Genomic DNA, 20,428 nt, shown 5'->3' on the forward strand with positions numbered 1-20,428 from the left:
TGTACTCTTGGGACATTTTCAATAGACAAATATTCAGGAAGAAAAACAAAAAATGTCCTTCCCAGACGGGGAATCGAACCCCGGCCGTGGCGGTGAGAGCGCCAAATCCTAACCACTAGACCACCTGGGAATGTGCTCTTTGAGAGTGAATGGGGAGTACTGTCGGACTTGCCCTTGTGCACCTTTTACTATCTTATCCTTGGTGTAAGTGTTTTCTCACTACAAATCTGTTATTAGATAGTTTAGATCAAATTAATGTGGCGTAAGAGACGCAAGGGGTGCAATACATCCCATTGTTGAAAGTACTAGCTGCGGGCTCCGGATTATCACGAGACACGTGCTGCAGAGGGCAGAGACAGCACGGGTATTTGATTTTGCACGATGTTTATTATAGGACATATGATTGTGAAGAGCATTTGAACGCCCTGTGTGCCGGCGACTGGTGGTGACGTTTATGGTTAGGTCGAAATGGAGTGTATGCAAATCCCAAGCTTTCCTGATTAGTCAATGCAATAGTTTGTACTCTTGGGACATTTTCAATAGACAAATATTCAGGAAGAAAAACAAAAAATGTCCTTCCCAGACGGGGAATCGAACCCCGGCCGTGGCGGTGAGAGCGCCAAATCCTAACCACTAGACCACCTGGGAATGTGCTCTTTGAGAGTGAATGGGGAGTACTGTCGGACTTGCCCTTGTGCACCTTTTACTATCTTATCCTTGGTGTAAGTGTTTTCTCACTACAAATCTGTTATTAGATAGTTTAGATCAAATTAATGTGGCGTAAGAGACACAAGGGGTGCAATACATCCCATTGTTGAAAGTACTAGCTGCGGGCTCCGCATTATCACGAGCCACGTGCTGCAGAGGGCAGAGACAGCACGGGTATTTGATTTTGCACGATGTTTGTTATAGGACATATGATTGTGAAGAGCATTTGAACGCCCTGTGTGCCGGCCACTAGTGGTGACATTTATGGTTAGGTCGAAATGGAGTGTATGCAAATCCCAAGCTTTCCTGATTAGTCAATGCAATAGTTTGTAGTCTTGGGACATTTTCAATAGACAAATATTCAGGAAGAAAAACAAAAAATGTTCTTCCCAGACGGGGAATCCAACCCCGGCCGTGGCGGTGAGAGCGCCAAATCCTAACCACTAGACCACCTGGGAATGTGCTCTTTGAGAGTGAATGGGGAGTACTGTCGGACTTGCCCTTGTGCACCTGTTACTATCTTAACCTTGGCGTACGTGTTTTTTCACTACAAATATGTTATTAGATAGTTTAGATCAAATTAATGTGGCGTAAGAGACACAAGGGGTGCAATACATCCCATTGTTGAAAGTACTAGCTGCGGGCTCCGCATTATCACGAGCCACGTGCTGCAGAGGGCAGAGACAGCACGGGTATTTGATTTTGCACGATGTTTGTTATAGGACATATGATTGTGAAGAGCATTTGAACGCCCTGTGTGCCGGCCACTAGTGGTGACATTTATGGTTAGGTCGAAATGGAGTGTATGCAAATCCCAAGCTTTCCTGATTAGTCAATGCAATAGTTTGTAGTCTTGGGACATTTTCAATAGACAAATATTCAGGAAGAAAAACAAAAAATGTTCTTCCCAGACGGGGAATCCAACCCCGGCCGTGGCGGTGAGAGCGCCAAATCCTAACCACTAGACCACCTGGGAATGTGCTCCTTGAGAGTGAAGGGGGAGTACTGTCGGACTTGCCCTTGTGCACCTTTTACTATCTTATCCTTGGTGTAAGTGTTTTCTCACTACAAATCTGTTATTAGATAGTTTAGGTCAAATTAATGTGGCGTAAGAGACGCAAGGGGTGCAATACATCCCATTGTTGAAAGTACTAGCTGCGGGCTCCGGATTATCACGAGACACGTGCTGCAGAGGGCAGAGACAGCACGGGTATTTGATTTTGCACGATGTTTGTTGTAGGACATTTGATTGTGAAGAACATTTCAACGCCCTGTGTGCCGGCGACTGGTGGTGACGTTTATGGTTAGGTCGAAATGGAGTGTATGCAAATCCCAAGCTTTCCTGATTAGTTAATGCAATAGTTTGTAGTCTTGGGACATTTTCAATAGACAAATATTCAGGAAGAAAAACAAAAAATGTCCTTCCCAGACGGGGAATCGAACCCCGGCCGTGGCGGTGAGAGCGCCAAATCCTTACCACTAGACCACCTGGGAATGTGCTCTTTGAGAGTGAATGGGGAGTACTGTTGGACTTGCCCTTGTGCACCTTTTACTATCTTATCCTTGGTGTAAGTGTTTTCTCACTACAAATCTGTTATTAGATAGTTTAGATCAAATTAATGTGGCGTAAGAGACACAAGGGGTGCAATACATCCCATTGTTGAAAGTACTAGCTGCGGGCTCCGGATTATCACGAGACACGTGCTGCAGAGGGCAGAGACAGCACGGGTATTTGATTTTGCACGATGTTTGTTATAGGACATTTGATTGTGAAGAACATTTCAACGTCCTGTGTGCCGGCGACTGGTGGTGACGTTTATGGTTAGGTCGAAATGGAGTGTATGCAAATCCCAAGCTTTCCTGATTAGTCAATGCAATAGTTTGTAGTCTTGGGACATTTTCAATAGACAAATATTCAGGAAGAAAAACAAAAAATGTCCTTCCCAGAAGGGGAATCGAACCCCGGCCGTGGCGGTGAGAGCGCCAAATCCTAACCACTAGACCACCTGGGAATGTGCTCTTTGAGAGTGAATGGGGAGTACTGTCGGACTTGCCCTTGTGCACCTTTTACTATCTTATCCTTGGTGTAAGTGTTTTCTCACTACAAATCTGTTATTAGATAGTTTAGATCAAATTAATGTGGCGTAAGAGACACAAGGGGTGCAATACATCCCATTGTTGAAAGTACTAGCTGCGGGCTCCGGATTATCACGAGCCACGTGCTGCAGAGGGCAGAGACAGCACGGGTATTTGATTTTGCACGATGTTTGTTATAGGACATTTGATTGTGAAGAACATTTGAACGCCCCTGTGTGCCGGCGACTGGTGGTGACGTTTATGGTTAGGTCGAAATGGAGTGTATGCAAATCCCAAGCTTTCCTGATTAGTCAATGCAATAGTTTGTAGTCTTGGGACATTTTCAATAGACAAATATTCAGGAAGAAAAACAAAAAATGTCCTTCCCAGACGGGGAATCGAACCCCGGCCGTGGCGGTGAGAGCGCCAAATCCTAACCACTAGACCACCTGGGAATGTGCTCTTTGAGAGTGAATGGGGAGTACTGTCGGACTTGCCCTTGTGCACCTTTTACTATCTTATCCTTGGTGTAAGTGTTTTCTCACTACAAATCTGTTATTAGATGGTTTATTTCAAATTAATGTGGCGTAAGAGACGCAAGGGGTGCAATACATCCCATTGTTGAAAGTACTAGCTGCGGGCTCCGGATTATCACGAGACACGTGCTGCAGAGGGCAGAGACAGCACGGGTATTTGATTTTGCACGATGTTTGTTATAGGAAATATGATTGTGAAGAGCATTTGAACGCCCTGTGTGCCGGCGACTAGTGGTGACGTTTATGGTTAGGTCGAAATGGAGTGTATGCAAATCCCAAGCTTTCCTGATTAGTCAATGCAATAGTTTGTACTCTTGGGACATTTTCAATAGACAAATATTCAGGAAGAAAAACAAAAAATGTCCTTCCCAGACGGGGAATCGAACCCCGGCCGTGGCGGTGAGAGCGCCAAATCCTAACCACTAGACCACCTGGGAATGTGCTCTTTGAGAGTGAATGGGGAGTACTGTCGGACTTGCCCTTGTGCACCTGACCGCCTCCGTGGTCTTGTGGTAGAGCGTCCGCCCGGAGAGTGGAAGGTCCAGGGTTCGATCCCGGGCCGCGTCATACAAAAAGACGTTAAAAGATTGTACTTGTTGTTACCCTGTCTGGCGCTCGGCATTAAGGGGCTAAAACAAGGACTGGTCGGCTCGGAGTCAGTATACTGTGTCTGAGTGGGGTATTCATGTTAAACTGCGGCATGGTATCTCAGTGAGCTAGCACTATAAATCGGCATCAGTCCGGACTAGTACAAGCAGCCACACACACACATACACGTGCATGCACGTCGCTATATAAGTGCAATAATCTTGGACGCGACGTTAAACCCAATTTCACCTCACCTCACCTTGTGCACCTTTTACTATCTTATCCTTGGTGTAAGTGTTTTCTCACTACAAATCTGTTATTAGATAGTTTAGATCAAATTAATGTGGCGTAAGAGACACAAGGGGTGCAATACATCCCATTGTTGAAAGTACTAGCTGCGGGTTCCGCATTATCACGAGACACGTGCTGCAGAGGGCAGAGACAGCACGGGTATTTGATTTTGCACGATGTTTGTTATAGGACATATGATTGTGAAGAGCATTTGAACGCCCTGTGTGCCGGCGACTAGTGGTGACGTTTATGGTTAGGTCGAAATGGAGTGTATGCAAATCCCAAGCTTTCCTGATTAGTCAATGCAATAGTTTGTACTCTTGGGACATTTTCAATAGACAAATATTCAGGAAGAAAAACAAAAAATGTTCTTCCCAGACGGGGAATCGAACCCCGGCCGTGGCGGTGAGAGCGCCAAATCCTAACCACTAGACCACCTGGGAATGTGCTCTTTGAGAGTGAATGGGGAGTACTGTCGGACTTGCCCTTGTGCACCTTTTACTATCTTATCCTTGGTGTAAGTGTTTTCTCACTACAAATCTGTTATTAGATAGTTTAGATCAAATTAATGTGGCGTAAGAGACGCAAGGGGTGCAATACATCCCATTGTTGAAAGTACTAGCTGCGGGCTCCGGATTATCACGAGACACGTGCTGCAGAGGGCAGAGACAGCACGGGTATTTGATTTTGCACGATGTTTATTATAGGACATATGATTGTGAAGAGCATTTGAACGCCCTGTGTGCCGGCGACTTTTGGTGACGTTTATGGTTAGGTCGAAATGGAGTGTATGCAAATCCCAAGCTTTCCTGATTAGTCAATGCAATAGTTTGTACTCTTGGGACATTTTCAATAGACAAATATTCAGGAAGAAAAACAAAAAATGTCCTTCCCAGACGGGGAATCGAACCCCGGCCGTGGCGGTGAGAGCGCCAAATCCTAACCACTAGACCACCTGGGAATGTGCTCTTTGAGAGTGAATGGGGAGTACTGTCGGACTTGCCCTTGTGCACCTGTTACTATCTTAACCTTGGCGTACGTGTTTTTTCACTACAAATATGTTATTAGATAGTTTAGATCAAATTAATGTGGCGTAAGAGACACAAGGGGTGCAATACATCCCATTGTTGAAAGTACTAGCTGCGGGCTCCGGATTATCACGAGACACGTGCTGCAGAGGGCAGAGACAGCACGGGTATTTGATTTTGCACGATGTTTATTATAGGACATATGATTGTGAAGAGCATTTGAACGCCCTGTGTGCCGGCGACTGGTGGTGACGTTTATGGTTAGGTGGAAATGGAGTGTATGCAAATCCCAAGCTTTCCTGATTAGTCAATGCAATAGTTTGTAGTCTTGGGACATTTTCAATAGACAAATATTCAGGAAGAAAAACAAAAAATGTTCTTCCCAGACGGGGAATCCAACCCCGGCCGTGGCGGTGAGAGCGCCAAATCCTAACCACTAGACCACCTGGGAATGTGCTCTTTGAGAGTGAATGGGGAGTACTGTCGGACTTGCCCTTGTGCACCTGTTACTATCTTAACCTTGGTGTAAGTGTTTTTTCACTACAAATATGTTATTAGATAGTTTAGATCAAATTAATGTGGCGTAAGAGACACAAGGGGTGCAATACATCCCATTGTTGAAAGTACTAGCTGCGGGCTCCGCATTATCACGAGCCACGTGCTGCAGAGGGCAGAGACAGCACGGGTATTTGATTTTGCACGATGTTTGTTATAGGACATATGATTGTGAAGAGCATTTGAACGCCCTGTGTGCCGGCCACTAGTGGTGACATTTATGGTTAGGTCGAAATGGAGTGTATGCAAATCCCAAGCTTTCCTGATTAGTCAATGCAATAGTTTGTAGTCTTGGGACATTTTCAATAGACAAATATTCAGGAAGAAAAACAAAAAATGTTCTTCCCAGACGGGGAATCCAACCCCGGCCGTGGCGGTGAGAGCGCCAAATCCTAACCACTAGACCACCTGGGAATGTGCTCCTTGAGAGTGAAGGGGGAGTACTGTCGGACTTGCCCTTGTGCACCTTTTACTATCTTATCCTTGGTGTAAGTGTTTTCTCACTACAAATCTGTTATTAGATAGTTTAGGTCAAATTAATGTGGCGTAAGAGACGCAAGGGGTGCAATACATCCCATTGTTGAAAGTACTAGCTGCGGGCTCCGGATTATCACGAGACACGTGCTGCAGAGGGCAGAGACAGCACGGGTATTTGATTTTGCACGATGTTTGTTGTAGGACATTTGATTGTGAAGAACATTTCAACGCCCTGTGTGCCGGCGACTGGTGGTGACGTTTATGGTTAGGTCGAAATGGAGTGTATGCAAATCCCAAGCTTTCCTGATTAGTCAATGCAATAGTTTGTAGTCTTGGGACATTTTCAATAGACAAATATTCAGGAAGAAAAACAAAAAATGTCCTTCCCAGACGGGGAATCGAACCCCGGCCGTGGCGGTGAGAGCGCCAAATCCTTACCACTAGACCACCTGGGAATGTGCTCTTTGAGAGTGAATGGGGAGTACTGTTGGACTTGCCCTTGTGCACCTTTTACTATCTTATCCTTGGTGTAAGTGTTTTCTCACTACAAATCTGTTATTAGATAGTTTAGATCAAATTAATGTGGCGTAAGAGACACAAGGGGTGCAATACATCCCATTGTTGAAAGTACTAGCTGCGGGCTCCGGATTATCACGAGACACGTGCTGCAGAGGGCAGAGACAGCACGGGTATTTGATTTTGCACGATGTTTGTTATAGGACATTTGATTGTGAAGAACATTTCAACGTCCTGTGTGCCGGCGACTGGTGGTGACGTTTATGGTTAGGTCGAAATGGAGTGTATGCAAATCCCAAGCTTTCCTGATTAGTCAATGCAATAGTTTGTAGTCTTGGGACATTTTCAATAGACAAATATTCAGGAAGAAAAACAAAAAATGTCCTTCCCAGAAGGGGAATCGAACCCCGGCCGTGGCGGTGAGAGCGCCAAATCCTAACCACTAGACCACCTGGGAATGTGCTCTTTGAGAGTGAATGGGGAGTACTGTCGGACTTGCCCTTGTGCACCTTTTACTATCTTATCCTTGGTGTAAGTGTTTTCTCACTACAAATCTGTTATTAGATAGTTTAGATCAAATTAATGTGGCGTAAGAGACACAAGGGGTGCAATACATCCCATTGTTGAAAGTACTAGCTGCGGGCTCCGGATTATCACGAGCCACGTGCTGCAGAGGGCAGAGACAGCACGGGTATTTGATTTTGCACGATGTTTGTTATAGGACATTTGATTGTGAAAAACATTTGAACGCCCCTGTGTGCCGGCGACTGGTGGTGACGTTTATGGTTAGGTCGAAATGGAGTGTATGCAAATCCCAAGCTTTCCTGATTAGTCAATGCAATAGTTTGTAGTCTTGGGACATTTTCAATAGACAAATATTCAGGAAGAAAAACAAAAAATGTCCTTCCCAGACGGGGAATCGAACCCCGGCCGTGGCGGTGAGAGCGCCAAATCCTAACCACTAGACCACCTGGGAATGTGCTCTTTGAGAGTGAATGGGGAGTACTGTCGGACTTGCCCTTGTGCACCTTTTACTATCTTATCCTTGGTGTAAGTGTTTTCTCACTACAAATCTGTTATTAGATGGTTTATTTCAAATTAATGTGGCGTAAGAGACGCAAGGGGTGCAATACATCCCATTGTTGAAAGTACTAGCTGCGGGCTCCGGATTATCACGAGACACGTGCTGCAGAGGGCAGAGACAGCACGGGTATTTGATTTTGCACGATGTTTATTATAGGACATATGATTGTGAAGAGCATTTGAACGCCCTGTGTGCCGGCGACTTTTGGTGACGTTTATGGTTAGGTCGAAATGGAGTGTATGCAAATCCCAAGCTTTCCTGATTAGTCAATGCAATAGTTTGTACTCTTGGGACATTTTCAATAGACAAATATTCAGGAAGAAAAACAAAAAATGTCCTTCCAAGACGGGGAATCGAACCCCGGCCGTGGCGGTGAGAGCGCCAAATCCTAACCACTAGACCACCTGGGAATGTGCTCTTTGAGAGTGAATGGGGAGTACTGTCGGACTTGCCCTTGTGCACCTGTTACTATCTTAACCTTGGCGTACGTGTTTTTTCACTACAAATATGTTATTAGATAGTTTAGATCAAATTAATGTGGCGTAAGAGACACAAGGGGTGCAATACATCCCATTGTTGAAAGTACTAGCTGCGGGCTCCGCATTATCACGAGCCACGTGCTGCAGAGGGCAGAGACAGCACGGGTATTTGATTTTGCACGATGTTTGTTATAGGACATATGATTGTGAAGAGCATTTGAACGCCCTGTGTGCCGGCCACTAGTGGTGACATTTATGGTTAGGTCGAAATGGAGTGTATGCAAATCCCAAGCTTTCCTGATTAGTCAATGCAATAGTTTGTAGTCTTGGGACATTTTCAATAGACAAATATTCAGGAAGAAAAACAAAAAATGTTCTTCCCAGACGGGGAATCCAACCCCGGCCGTGGCGGTGAGAGCGCCAAATCCTAACCACTAGACCACCTGGGAATGTGCTCTTTGAGAGTGAATGGGGAGTACTGTCGGACTTGCCCTTGTGCACCTGTTACTATCTTAACCTTGGCGTACGTGTTTTTTCACTACAAATATGTTATTAGATAGTTTAGATCAAATTAATGTGGCGTAAGAGACACAAGGGGTGCAATACATCCCATTGTTGAAAGTACTAGCTGCGGGCTCCGCATTATCACGAGCCACGTGCTGCAGAGGGCAGAGACAGCACGGGTATTTGATTTTGCACGATGTTTGTTATAGGACATATGATTGTGAAGAGCATTTGAACGCCCTGTGTGCCGGCCACTAGTGGTGACATTTATGGTTAGGTCGAAATGGAGTGTATGCAAATCCCAAGCTTTCCTGATTAGTCAATGCAATAGTTTGTAGTCTTGGGACATTTTCAATAGACAAATATTCAGGAAGAAAAACAAAAAATGTTCTTCCCAGACGGGGAATCCAACCCCGGCCGTGGCGGTGAGAGCGCCAAATCCTAACCACTAGACCACCTGGGAATGTGCTCCTTGAGAGTGAAGGGGGAGTACTGTCGGACTTGCCCTTGTGCACCTTTTACTATCTTATCCTTGGTGTAAGTGTTTTCTCACTACAAATCTGTTATTAGATAGTTTAGGTCAAATTAATGTGGCGTAAGAGACGCAAGGGGTGCAATACATCCCATTGTTGAAAGTACTAGCTGCGGGCTCCGGATTATCACGAGACACGTGCTGCAGAGGGCAGAGACAGCACGGGTATTTGATTTTGCACGATGTTTGTTGTAGGACATTTGATTGTGAAGAACATTTCAACGCCCTGTGTGCCGGCGACTGGTGGTGACGTTTATGGTTAGGTCGAAATGGAGTGTATGCAAATCCCAAGCTTTCCTGATTAGTTAATGCAATAGTTTGTAGTCTTGGGACATTTTCAATAGACAAATATTCAGGAAGAAAAACAAAAAATGTCCTTCCCAGACGGGGAATCGAACCCCGGCCGTGGCGGTGAGAGCGCCAAATCCTTACCACTAGACCACCTGGGAATGTGCTCTTTGAGAGTGAATGGGGAGTACTGTTGGACTTGCCCTTGTGCACCTTTTACTATCTTATCCTTGGTGTAAGTGTTTTCTCACTACAAATCTGTTATTAGATAGTTTAGATCAAATTAATGTGGCGTAAGAGACACAAGGGGTGCAATACATCCCATTGTTGAAAGTACTAGCTGCGGGCTCCGGATTATCACGAGACACGTGCTGCAGAGGGCAGAGACAGCACGGGTATTTGATTTTGCACGATGTTTGTTATAGGACATTTGATTGTGAAGAACATTTCAACGTCCTGTGTGCCGGCGACTGGTGGTGACGTTTATGGTTAGGTCGAAATGGAGTGTATGCAAATCCCAAGCTTTCCTGATTAGTCAATGCAATAGTTTGTAGTCTTGGGACATTTTCAATAGACAAATATTCAGGAAGAAAAACAAAAAATGTCCTTCCCAGAAGGGGAATCGAACCCCGGCCGTGGCGGTGAGAGCGCCAAATCCTAACCACTAGACCACCTGGGAATGTGCTCTTTGAGAGTGAATGGGGAGTACTGTCGGACTTGCCCTTGTGCACCTTTTACTATCTTATCCTTGGTGTAAGTGTTTTCTCACTACAAATCTGTTATTAGATAGTTTAGATCAAATTAATGTGGCGTAAGAGACACAAGGGGTGCAATACATCCCATTGTTGAAAGTACTAGCTGCGGGCTCCGGATTATCACGAGCCACGTGCTGCAGAGGGCAGAGACAGCACGGGTATTTGATTTTGCACGATGTTTGTTATAGGACATTTGATTGTGAAGAACATTTGAACGCCCCTGTGTGCCGGCGACTGGTGGTGACGTTTATGGTTAGGTCGAAATGGAGTGTATGCAAATCCCAAGCTTTCCTGATTAGTCAATGCAATAGTTTGTAGTCTTGGGACATTTTCAATAGACAAATATTCAGGAAGAAAAACAAAAAATGTCCTTCCCAGACGGGGAATCGAACCCCGGCCGTGGCGGTGAGAGCGCCAAATCCTAACCACTAGACCACCTGGGAATGTGCTCTTTGAGAGTGAATGGGGAGTACTGTCGGACTTGCCCTTGTGCACCTTTTACTATCTTATCCTTGGTGTAAGTGTTTTCTCACTACAAATCTGTTATTAGATGGTTTATTTCAAATTAATGTGGCGTAAGAGACGCAAGGGGTGCAATACATCCCATTGTTGAAAGTACTAGCTGCGGGCTCCGGATTATCACGAGACACGTGCTGCAGAGGGCAGAGACAGCACGGGTATTTGATTTTGCACGATGTTTGTTATAGGAAATATGATTGTGAAGAGCATTTGAACGCCCTGTGTGCCGGCGACTAGTGGTGACGTTTATGGTTAGGTCGAAATGGAGTGTATGCAAATCCCAAGCTTTCCTGATTAGTCAATGCAATAGTTTGTACTCTTGGGACATTTTCAATAGACAAATATTCAGGAAGAAAAACAAAAAATGTCCTTCCCAGACGGGGAATCGAACCCCGGCCGTGGCGGTGAGAGCGCCAAATCCTAACCACTAGACCACCTGGGAATGTGCTCTTTGAGAGTGAATGGGGAGTACTGTCGGACTTGCCCTTGTGCACCTGACCGCCTCCGTGGTCTTGTGGTAGAGCGTCCGCCCGGAGAGTGGAAGGTCCAGGGTTCGATCCCGGGCCGCGTCATACAAAAAGACGTTAAAAGATTGTACTTGTTGTTACCCTGTCTGGCGCTCGGCATTAAGGGGCTAAAACAAGGACTGGTCGGCTCGGAGTCAGTATACTGTGTCTGAGTGGGGTATTCATGTTAAACTGCGGCATGGTATCTCAGTGAGCTAGCACTATAAATCGGCATCAGTCCGGACTAGTACAAGCAGCCACACACACACATACACGTGCATGCACGTCGCTATATAAGTGCAATAATCTTGGACGCGACGTTAAACCCAATTTCACCTCACCTCACCTTGTGCACCTTTTACTATCTTATCCTTGGTGTAAGTGTTTTCTCACTACAAATCTGTTATTAGATAGTTTAGATCAAATTAATGTGGCGTAAGAGACACAAGGGGTGCAATACATCCCATTGTTGAAAGTACTAGCTGCGGGTTCCGCATTATCACGAGACACGTGCTGCAGAGGGCAGAGACAGCACGGGTATTTGATTTTGCACGATGTTTGTTATAGGACATATGATTGTGAAGAGCATTTGAACGCCCTGTGTGCCGGCGACTAGTGGTGACGTTTATGGTTAGGTCGAAATGGAGTGTATGCAAATCCCAAGCTTTCCTGATTAGTCAATGCAATAGTTTGTACTCTTGGGACATTTTCAATAGACAAATATTCAGGAAGAAAAACAAAAAATGTTCTTCCCAGACGGGGATTCGAACCCCGGCCGTGGCGGTGAGAGCGCCAAATCCTAACCACTAGACCACCTGGAAATGTGCTCTTTGAGAGTGAATGGGGAGTACTGTCGGACTTGCCCTTGTGCACCTTTTACTATCTTATCCTTGGTGTAAGTGTTTTCTCACTACAAATCTGTTATTAGATAGTTTAGATCAAATTAATGTGGCGTAAGAGACACAAGGGGTGCAATACATCCCATTGTTGAAAGTACTAGCTGCGGGCTCCGGATTATCACGAGACACGTGCTGCAGAGGGCAGAGACAGCACGGGTATTTGATTTTGTACGATGTTTGTTGTAGGACATTTGATTGTGAAGAACATTTCAACGCCCTGTGTGCCGGCGACTTTTGGTGACGTCTATGGTTAGGTCGAAATGGAGTGTATGCAAATCCCAAGCTTTCCTGATTAGTCAATGCAATAGTTTGTAGTCTTGGGACATTTTCAATAGACAAATATTCAGGAAGAAAAACAAAAAATGTCCTTCCCAGAAGGGGAATCGAACCCCGGCCGTGGCGGTGAGAGCGCCAAATCCTAACCACTAGACCACCTGGGAATGTGCTCTTTGAGAGTGAATGGGGAGTACTGTTGGACTTGCCCTTGTGCACCTTTTACTATCTTATCCTTGGTGTAAGTGTTTTCTCACTACAAATCTGTTATTAGATAGTTTAGATCAAATTAATGTGGCGTGAGAGACGCAAGGGGTGCAATACATCCCATTGTTGAAAGTACTAGCTGCGGGCTCCGGATTATCACGAGACACGTGCTGCAGAGGGCAGAGACAGCACGGGTATTTGATTTTGCACGATGTTTGTTATAGGACATATGATTGTGAAGAGCATTTGAACGCCCTGTGTGCCGGCGACTAGTGGTGACGTTTATGGTTAGGTCGAAATGGAGTGTATGCAAATCCCAAGCTTTCCTGATTAGTCAATGCAATAGTTTGTAGTCTTGGGACATTTTCAATAGACAAATATTCAGGAAGAAAAACAAAAAATGTCCTTCCCAGACGGGGAATCGAACCCCGGCCGTGGCGGTGAGAGCGCCAAATCCTAACCACTAGACCACCTGGGAATGTGCTCTTTGAGAGTGAATGGGGAGTACTGTCGGACTTGCCCTTGTGCACCTTTTACTATCTTATCCTTGGTGTAAGTGTTTTCTCACTACAAATCTGTTATTAGATAGTTTAGATCAAATTAATGTGGCGTAAGAGACACAAGGGGTGCAATACATCCCATTGTTGAAAGTACTAGCTGCGGGCTCCGGATTATCACGAGACACGTGCTGCAGAGGGCAGAGACAGCACGGGTATTTGATTTTGCACGATGTTTGTTATAGGACATTTGATTGTGAAGAACATTTCAACGTCCTGTGTGCCGGCGACTGGTGGTGACGTTTATGGTTAGGTCGAAATGGAGTGTATGCAAATCCCAAGCTTTCCTGATTAGTCAATGCAATAGTTTGTAGTCTTGGGACATTTTCAATAGACAAATATTCAGGAAGAAAAACAAAAAATGTCCTTCCCAGAAGGGGAATCGAACCCCGGCCGTGGCGGTGAGAGCGCCAAATCCTAACCACTAGACCACCTGGGAATGTGCTCTTTGAGAGTGAATGGGGAGTACTGTCGGACTTGCCCTTGTGCACCTTTTACTATCTTATCCTTGGTGTAAGTGTTTTCTCACTACAAATCTGTTATTAGATAGTTTAGATCAAATTAATGTGGCGTAAGAGACACAAGGGGTGCAATACATCCCATTGTTGAAAGTACTAGCTGCGGGCTCCGGATTATCACGAGACACGTGCTGCAGAGGGCAGAGACAGCACGGGTATTTGATTTTGCACGATGTTTGTTATAGGACATTTGATTGTGAAGAACATTTCAACGTCCTGTGTGCCGGCGACTTTTGGTGACGTTTATGGTTAGGTCGAAATGGAGTGTATGCAAATCCCAAGCTTTCCTGATTAGTCAATGCAATAGTTTGTACTCTTGGGACATTTTCAATAGACAAATATTCAGGAAGAAAAACAAAAAACGTCCTTCCCAGACGGGGAATCGAACCCCGGCCGTGGCGGTGAGAGCGCCAAATCCTAACCACTAGACCACCTGCGAATGTGCTCTTTGAGAGTGAATGGGGAGTACTGTCGGACTTGCCCTTGTGCACCTTTTACTATCTTATCCTTGGTGTAAGTGTTTTCTCACTACAAATCTGTTATTAGATGGTTTATTTCAAATTAATGTGGCGTAAGAGACGCAAGGGGTGCAATACATCCCATTGTTGAAAGTACTAGCTGCGGGCTCCGGATTATCACGAGACACGTGCTGCAGAGGGCAGAGACAGCACGGGTATTTGATTTTGCACGATGTTTGTTATAGGAAATATGATTGTGAAGAGCATTTGAACGCCCTGTGTGCCGGCGACTAGTGGTGACGTTTATGGTTAGGTCGAAATGGAGTGTATGCAAATCCCAAGCTTTCCTGATTAGTCAATGCAATAGTTTGTACTCTTGGGACATTTTCAATAGACAAATATTCAGGAAGAAAAACAAAAAATGTCCTTCCCAGACGGGGAATCGAACCCCGGCCGTGGCGGTGAGAGCGCCAAATCCTAACCACTAGACCACCTGGGAATGTGCTCTTTGAGAGTGAATGGGGAGTACTGTCGGACTTGCCCTTGTGCACCTGACCGCCTCCGTGGTCTTGTGGTAGAGCGTGCGCCCGGAGAGTGGAAGGTCCAGGGTTCGATCCCGGGCCGCGTCATACAAAAAGACGTTAAAAGATTGTACTTGTTGTTACCCTGTCTGGCGCTCGGCATTAAGGGGCTAAAACAAGGACTGGTCGGCTCGGAGTCAGTATACTGTGTCTGAGTGGGGTATTCATGTTAAACTGCGGCATGGTATCTCAGTGAGCTAGCACTATAAATCGGCATCAGTCCGGACTAGTACAAGCAGCCACACACACACATACACGTGCATGCACGTCGCTATATAAGTGCAATAATCTTGGACGCGACGTTAAACCCAATTTCACCTCACCTCACCTTGTGCACCTTTTACTATCTTATCCTTGGTGTAAGTGTTTTCTCACTACAAATCTGTTATTAGATAGTTTAGATCAAATTAATGTGGCGTAAGAGACACAAGGGGTGCAATACATCCCATTGTTGAAAGTACTAGCTGCGGGTTCCGCATTATCACGAGACACGTGCTGCAGAGGGCAGAGACAGCACGGGTATTTGATTTTGCACGATGTTTGTTATAGGACATATGATTGTGAAGAGCATTTGAACGCCCTGTGTGCCGGCGACTAGTGGTGACGTTTATGGTTAGGTCGAAATGGAGTGTATGCAAATCCCAAACTTTCCTGATTAGTCAATGCAATAGTTTGTACTCTTGGGACATTTTCAATAGACAAATATTCAGGAAGAAAAACAAAAAATGTTCTTCCCAGACGGGGAATCGAACCCCGGCCGTGGCGGTGAGAGCGCCAAATCCTAACCACTAGACCACCTGGGAATGTGCTCTTTGAGAGTGAATGGGGAGTACTGTCGGACTTGCCCTTGTGCACCTTTTACTATCTTATCCTTGGTGTAAGTGTTTTCTCACTACAAATCTGTTATTAGATAGTTTAGATCAAATTAATGTGGCGTAAGAGACGCAAGGGGTGCAATACATCCCATTGTTGAAAGTACTAGCTGCGGGCTCCGGATTATCACGAGACACGTTCTGCAGAGGGCAGAGACAGCACGGGTATTTGATTTTGTACGATGTTTGTTGTAGGACATTTGATTGTGAAGAACATTTCAACGCCCTGTGTGCCGGCGACTGGTGGTGACGTTTATGGTTAGGTCGAAATGGAGTGTATGCAAATCCCAAGCTTTCCTGATTAGTCAATGCAATAGTTTGTAGTCTTGGGACATTTTCAATAGACAAATATTCAGGAAGAAAAACAAAAAATGTCCTTCCCAGAAGGGGAATCGAACCCCGGCCGTGGCGGTGAGAGCGCCAAATCCTAACCACTAGACCACCTGGGAATGTGCTCTTTGAGAGTGAATGGGGAGTACTGTCGGACTTGCCCTTGTGCACCTTTTACTATCTTATCCTTGGTGTAAGTGTTTTCTCACTACAAATCTGTTATTAGATAGTTTAGATCAAATTAATGTGGCGTGAGAGACGCAAGGGGTGCAATACATCCCATTGTTGAAAGTACTAGCTGCGGGCTCCGGATTATCACGAGACACGTGCTGCAGAGGGCAGAGACAGCACGGGTATTTGATTTTGCACGATGTTTGTTATAGGACATATGATTGTGAAGAGCATTTGAACGCCCTGTGTGCCGGCGACTAGTGGTGACGTTTATGGTTAGGTCGAAATGGAGTGTATGCAAATCCCAAGCTTTCCTGATTAGTCAATGCAATAGTTTGTAGTCTTGGGACATTTTCAATAGACAAATATTCAGGAAGAAAAACAAAAAATGTCCTTCCCAGAAGGGGAATCGAACCCCGGCCGTGGCGGTGAGAGCGCCAAATCCTAACCACTAGACCACCTGGGAATGTGCTCTTTGAGAGTGAATGGGGAGTACTGTCGGACTTGCCCTTGTGCACCTTTTACTATCTTATCCTTGGTGTAAGTGTTTTCTCACTACAAATCTGTTATTAGATAGTTTAGATCAAATTAATGTGGCGTAAGAGACGCAAGGGGTGCAATACATCCCATTGTTGAAAGTACTAGCTGCGGGCTCCGGATTATCACGAGACACGTTCTGCAGAGGGCAGAGACAGCACGGGTATTTGATTTTGTACGATGTTTGTTGTAGGACATTTGATTGTGAAGAACATTTCAACGCCCTGTGTGCCGGCGACTGGTGGTGACGTTTATGGTTAGGTCGAAATGGAGTGTATGCAAATCCCAAGCTTTCCTGATTAGTCAATGCAATAGTTTGTAGTCTTGGGACATTTTCAATAGACAAATATTCAGGAAGAAAAACAAAAAATGTCCTTCCCAGAAGGGGAATCGAACCCCGGCCGTGGCGGTGAGAGCGCCAAATCCTAACCACTAGACCACCTGGGAATGTGCTCTTTGAGAGTGAATGGGGAGTACTGTCGGACTTGCCCTTGTGCACCTTTTACTATCTTATCCTTGGTGTAAGTGTTTTCTCACTACAAATCTGTTATTAGATAGTTTAGATCAAATTAATGTGGCGTAAGAGACACAAGGGGTGCAATACATCCCATTGTTGAAAGTACTAGCTGCGGGCTCCGCATTATCACGAGCCACGTGCTGCAGAGGGCAGAGACAGCACGGGTATTTGATTTTGCACGATGTTTGTTATAGGACATATGATTGTGAAGAGCATTTGAACGCCCTGTGTGCCGGCGACTAGTGGTGACGTTTATGGTTAGGTCGAAATGGAGTGTATGCAAATCCCAAGCTTTCCTGATTAGTCAATGCAATAGTTTGTACTCTTGGGACATTTTCAATAGACAAATATTCAGGAAGAAAAACAAAAAATGTTCTTCCCAGACGGGGAATCGAACCCCGGCCGTGGCGGTGAGAGCGCCAAATCCTAACCACTAGACCACCTGGGAATGTGCTCTTTGAGAGTGAATGGGGAGTACTGTCGGACTTGCCCTTGTGCACCTTTTACTATCTTATCCTTGGTGTAAGTGTTTTCTCACTACAAATCTGTTATTAGATAGTTTAGATCAAATTAATGTGGCGTAAGAGACGCAAGGGGTGCAATACATCCCATTGTTGAAAGTACTAGCTGCGGGCTCCGGATTATCACGAGACACGTTCTGCAGAGGGCAGAGACAGCACGGGTATTTGATTTTGTACGATGTTTGTTGTAGGACATTTGATTGTGAAGAACATTTCAACGCCCTGTGTGCCGGCGACTGGTGGTGACGTTTATGGTTAGGTCGAAATGGAGTGTATGCAAATCCCAAGCTTTCCTGATTAGTCAATGCAATAGTTTGTAGTCTTGGGACATTTTCAATAGACAAATATTCAGGAAGAAAAACAAAAAATGTCCTTCCCAGAAGGGGAATCGAACCCCGGCCGTGGCGGTGAGAGCGCCAAATCCTAACCACTAGACCACCTGGGAATGTGCTCTTTGAGAGTGAATGGGGAGTACTGTCGGACTTGCCCTTGTGCACCTTTTACTATCTTATCCTTGGTGTAAGTGTTTTCTCACTACAAATCTGTTATTAGATAGTTTAGATCAAATTAATGTGGCGTGAGAGACGCAAGGGGTGCAATACATCCCATTGTTGAAAGTACTAGCTGCGGGCTCCGGATTATCACGAGACACGTGCTGCAGAGGGCAGAGACAGCACGGGTATTTGATTTTGCACGATGTTTGTTATAGGACATATGATTGTGAAGAGCATTTGAACGCCCTGTGTGCCGGCGACTAGTGGTGACGTTTATGGTTAGGTCGAAATGGAGTGTATGCAAATCCCAAGCTTTCCTGATTAGTCAATGCAATAGTTTGTAGTCTTGGGACATTTTCAATAGACAAATATTCAGGAAGAAAAACAAAAAATGTCCTTCCCAGACGGGGAATCGAACCCCGGCCGTGGCGGTGAGAGCGCCAAATCCTAACCACTAGACCACCTGGGAATGTGCTCTTTGAGAGTGAATGGGGAGTACTGTCGGACTTGCCCTTGTGCACCTTTTACTATCTTATCCTTGGTGTAAGTGTTTTCTCACTACAAATCTGTTATTAGATAGTTTAGATCAAATTAATGTGGCGTAAGAGACACAAGGGGTGCAATACATCCCATTGTTGAAAGTACTAGCTGCGGGCTCCGGATTATCACGAGACACGTGCTGCAGAGGGCAGAGACAGCACGGGTATTTGATTTTGCACGATGTTTGTTATAGGACATTTGATTGTGAAGAACATTTCAACGTCCTGTGTGCCGGCGACTGGTGGTGACGTTTATGGTTAGGTCGAAATGGAGTGTATGCAAATCCCAAGCTTTCCTGATTAGTCAATGCAATAGTTTGTAGTCTTGGGACATTTTCAATAGACAAATATTCAGGAAGAAAAACAAAAAATGTCCTTCCCAGAAGGGGAATCGAACCCCGGCCGTGGCGGTGAGAGCGCCAAATCCTAACCACTAGACCACCTGGGAATGTGCTCTTTGAGAGTGAATGGGGAGTACTGTCGGACTTGCCCTTGTGCACCTTTTACTATCTTATCCTTGGTGTAAGTGTTTTCTCACTACAAATCTGTTATTAGATAGTTTAGATCAAATTAATGTGGCGTAAGAGACACAAGGGGTGCAATACATCCCATTGTTGAAAGTACTAGCTGCGGGCTCCGCATTATCACGAGCCACGTGCTGCAGAGGGCAGAGACAGCACGGGTATTTGATTTTGCACGATGTTTGTTATAGGACATATGATTGTGAAGAGCATTTGAACGCCCTGTGTGCCGGCGACTAGTGGTGACGTTTATGGTTAGGTCGAAATGGAGTGTATGCAAATCCCAAGCTTTCCTGATTAGTCAATGCAATAGTTTGTACTCTTGGGACATTTTCAATAGACAAATATTCAGGAAGAAAAACAAAAAATGTTCTTCCCAGACGGGGAATCGAACCCCGGCCGTGGCGGTGAGAGCGCCAAATCCTAACCACTAGACCACCTGGGAATGTGCTCTTTGAGAGTGAATGGGGAGTACTGTCGGACTTGCCCTTGTGCACCTTTTACTATCTTATCCTTGGTGTAAGTGTTTTCTCACTACAAATCTGTTATTAGATAGTTTAGATCAAATTAATGTGGCGTAAGAGACGCAAGGGGTGCAATACATCCCATTGTTGAAAGTACTAGCTGCGGGCTCCGGATTATCACGAGACACGTTCTGCAGAGGGCAGAGACAGCACGGGTATTTGATTTTGTACGATGTTTGTTGTAGGACATTTGATTGTGAAGAACATTTCAACGCCCTGTGTGCCGGCGACTGGTGGTGACGTTTATGGTTAGGTCGAAATGGAGTGTATGCAAATCCCAAGCTTTCCTGATTAGTCAATGCAATAGTTTGTAGTCTTGGGACATTTTCAATAGACAAATATTCAGGAAGAAAAACAAAAAATGTCCTTCCCAGAAGGGGAATCGAACCCCGGCCGTGGCGGTGAGAGCGCCAAATCCTAACCACTAGACCACCTGGGAATGTGCTCTTTGAGAGTGAATGGGGAGT

General features: G+C 45.3%; 19 non-coding genes across 19 annotated transcripts; all 19 read right to left on the reverse strand.

The window, feature by feature from the left end:
• Positions 1-58: 58 nt before the first annotated feature.
• Trnae-cuc lies at positions 59-130 on the reverse strand. The gene has a single exon. It is a non-coding gene; the product is annotated as a tRNA-Glu (tRNA).
• A 446-nt stretch (positions 131-576) lies between these two features.
• Trnae-cuc lies at positions 577-648 on the reverse strand. Its single transcript has one exon. It is a non-coding gene; the product is annotated as a tRNA-Glu (tRNA).
• Positions 649-2,130: 1,482 nt separating this feature from the next.
• On the reverse strand, positions 2,131-2,202 carry Trnae-cuc. Its single transcript has one exon. It is a non-coding gene; the product is annotated as a tRNA-Glu (tRNA).
• A 965-nt stretch (positions 2,203-3,167) lies between these two features.
• Positions 3,168-3,239, reverse strand: Trnae-cuc. The gene has a single exon. It is a non-coding gene; the product is annotated as a tRNA-Glu (tRNA).
• Positions 3,240-3,685: 446 nt separating this feature from the next.
• Trnae-cuc lies at positions 3,686-3,757 on the reverse strand. The gene has a single exon. It is a non-coding gene; the product is annotated as a tRNA-Glu (tRNA).
• Positions 3,758-4,570: 813 nt separating this feature from the next.
• Positions 4,571-4,642, reverse strand: Trnae-cuc. The gene has a single exon. It is a non-coding gene; the product is annotated as a tRNA-Glu (tRNA).
• Positions 4,643-5,088: 446 nt separating this feature from the next.
• Trnae-cuc lies at positions 5,089-5,160 on the reverse strand. The gene has a single exon. It is a non-coding gene; the product is annotated as a tRNA-Glu (tRNA).
• A 1,482-nt stretch (positions 5,161-6,642) lies between these two features.
• On the reverse strand, positions 6,643-6,714 carry Trnae-cuc. Its single transcript has one exon. It is a non-coding gene; the product is annotated as a tRNA-Glu (tRNA).
• Positions 6,715-7,679: 965 nt separating this feature from the next.
• On the reverse strand, positions 7,680-7,751 carry Trnae-cuc. The gene has a single exon. It is a non-coding gene; the product is annotated as a tRNA-Glu (tRNA).
• Positions 7,752-9,751: 2,000 nt separating this feature from the next.
• On the reverse strand, positions 9,752-9,823 carry Trnae-cuc. Its single transcript has one exon. It is a non-coding gene; the product is annotated as a tRNA-Glu (tRNA).
• A 965-nt stretch (positions 9,824-10,788) lies between these two features.
• On the reverse strand, positions 10,789-10,860 carry Trnae-cuc. The gene has a single exon. It is a non-coding gene; the product is annotated as a tRNA-Glu (tRNA).
• A 446-nt stretch (positions 10,861-11,306) lies between these two features.
• Positions 11,307-11,378, reverse strand: Trnae-cuc. Its single transcript has one exon. It is a non-coding gene; the product is annotated as a tRNA-Glu (tRNA).
• Positions 11,379-12,191: 813 nt separating this feature from the next.
• Trnae-cuc lies at positions 12,192-12,263 on the reverse strand. The gene has a single exon. It is a non-coding gene; the product is annotated as a tRNA-Glu (tRNA).
• Positions 12,264-13,227: 964 nt separating this feature from the next.
• Positions 13,228-13,299, reverse strand: Trnae-cuc. Its single transcript has one exon. It is a non-coding gene; the product is annotated as a tRNA-Glu (tRNA).
• A 1,482-nt stretch (positions 13,300-14,781) lies between these two features.
• On the reverse strand, positions 14,782-14,853 carry Trnae-cuc. Its single transcript has one exon. It is a non-coding gene; the product is annotated as a tRNA-Glu (tRNA).
• Positions 14,854-15,666: 813 nt separating this feature from the next.
• Trnae-cuc lies at positions 15,667-15,738 on the reverse strand. Its single transcript has one exon. It is a non-coding gene; the product is annotated as a tRNA-Glu (tRNA).
• Positions 15,739-17,738: 2,000 nt separating this feature from the next.
• Positions 17,739-17,810, reverse strand: Trnae-cuc. The gene has a single exon. It is a non-coding gene; the product is annotated as a tRNA-Glu (tRNA).
• A 964-nt stretch (positions 17,811-18,774) lies between these two features.
• Positions 18,775-18,846, reverse strand: Trnae-cuc. Its single transcript has one exon. It is a non-coding gene; the product is annotated as a tRNA-Glu (tRNA).
• A 964-nt stretch (positions 18,847-19,810) lies between these two features.
• Trnae-cuc lies at positions 19,811-19,882 on the reverse strand. The gene has a single exon. It is a non-coding gene; the product is annotated as a tRNA-Glu (tRNA).
• Between the last annotated feature and the right edge of the window lie 546 nt (positions 19,883-20,428).

The sequence above is a fragment of the Haliotis rufescens genome, unplaced genomic scaffold (genome assembly GCF_023055435.1).
Source record: "Haliotis rufescens isolate VD_foot unplaced genomic scaffold, xgHalRufe1.0.p SCAF_6, whole genome shotgun sequence".
Lineage (NCBI taxonomy): Eukaryota > Metazoa > Mollusca > Gastropoda > Lepetellida > Haliotidae > Haliotis > Haliotis rufescens.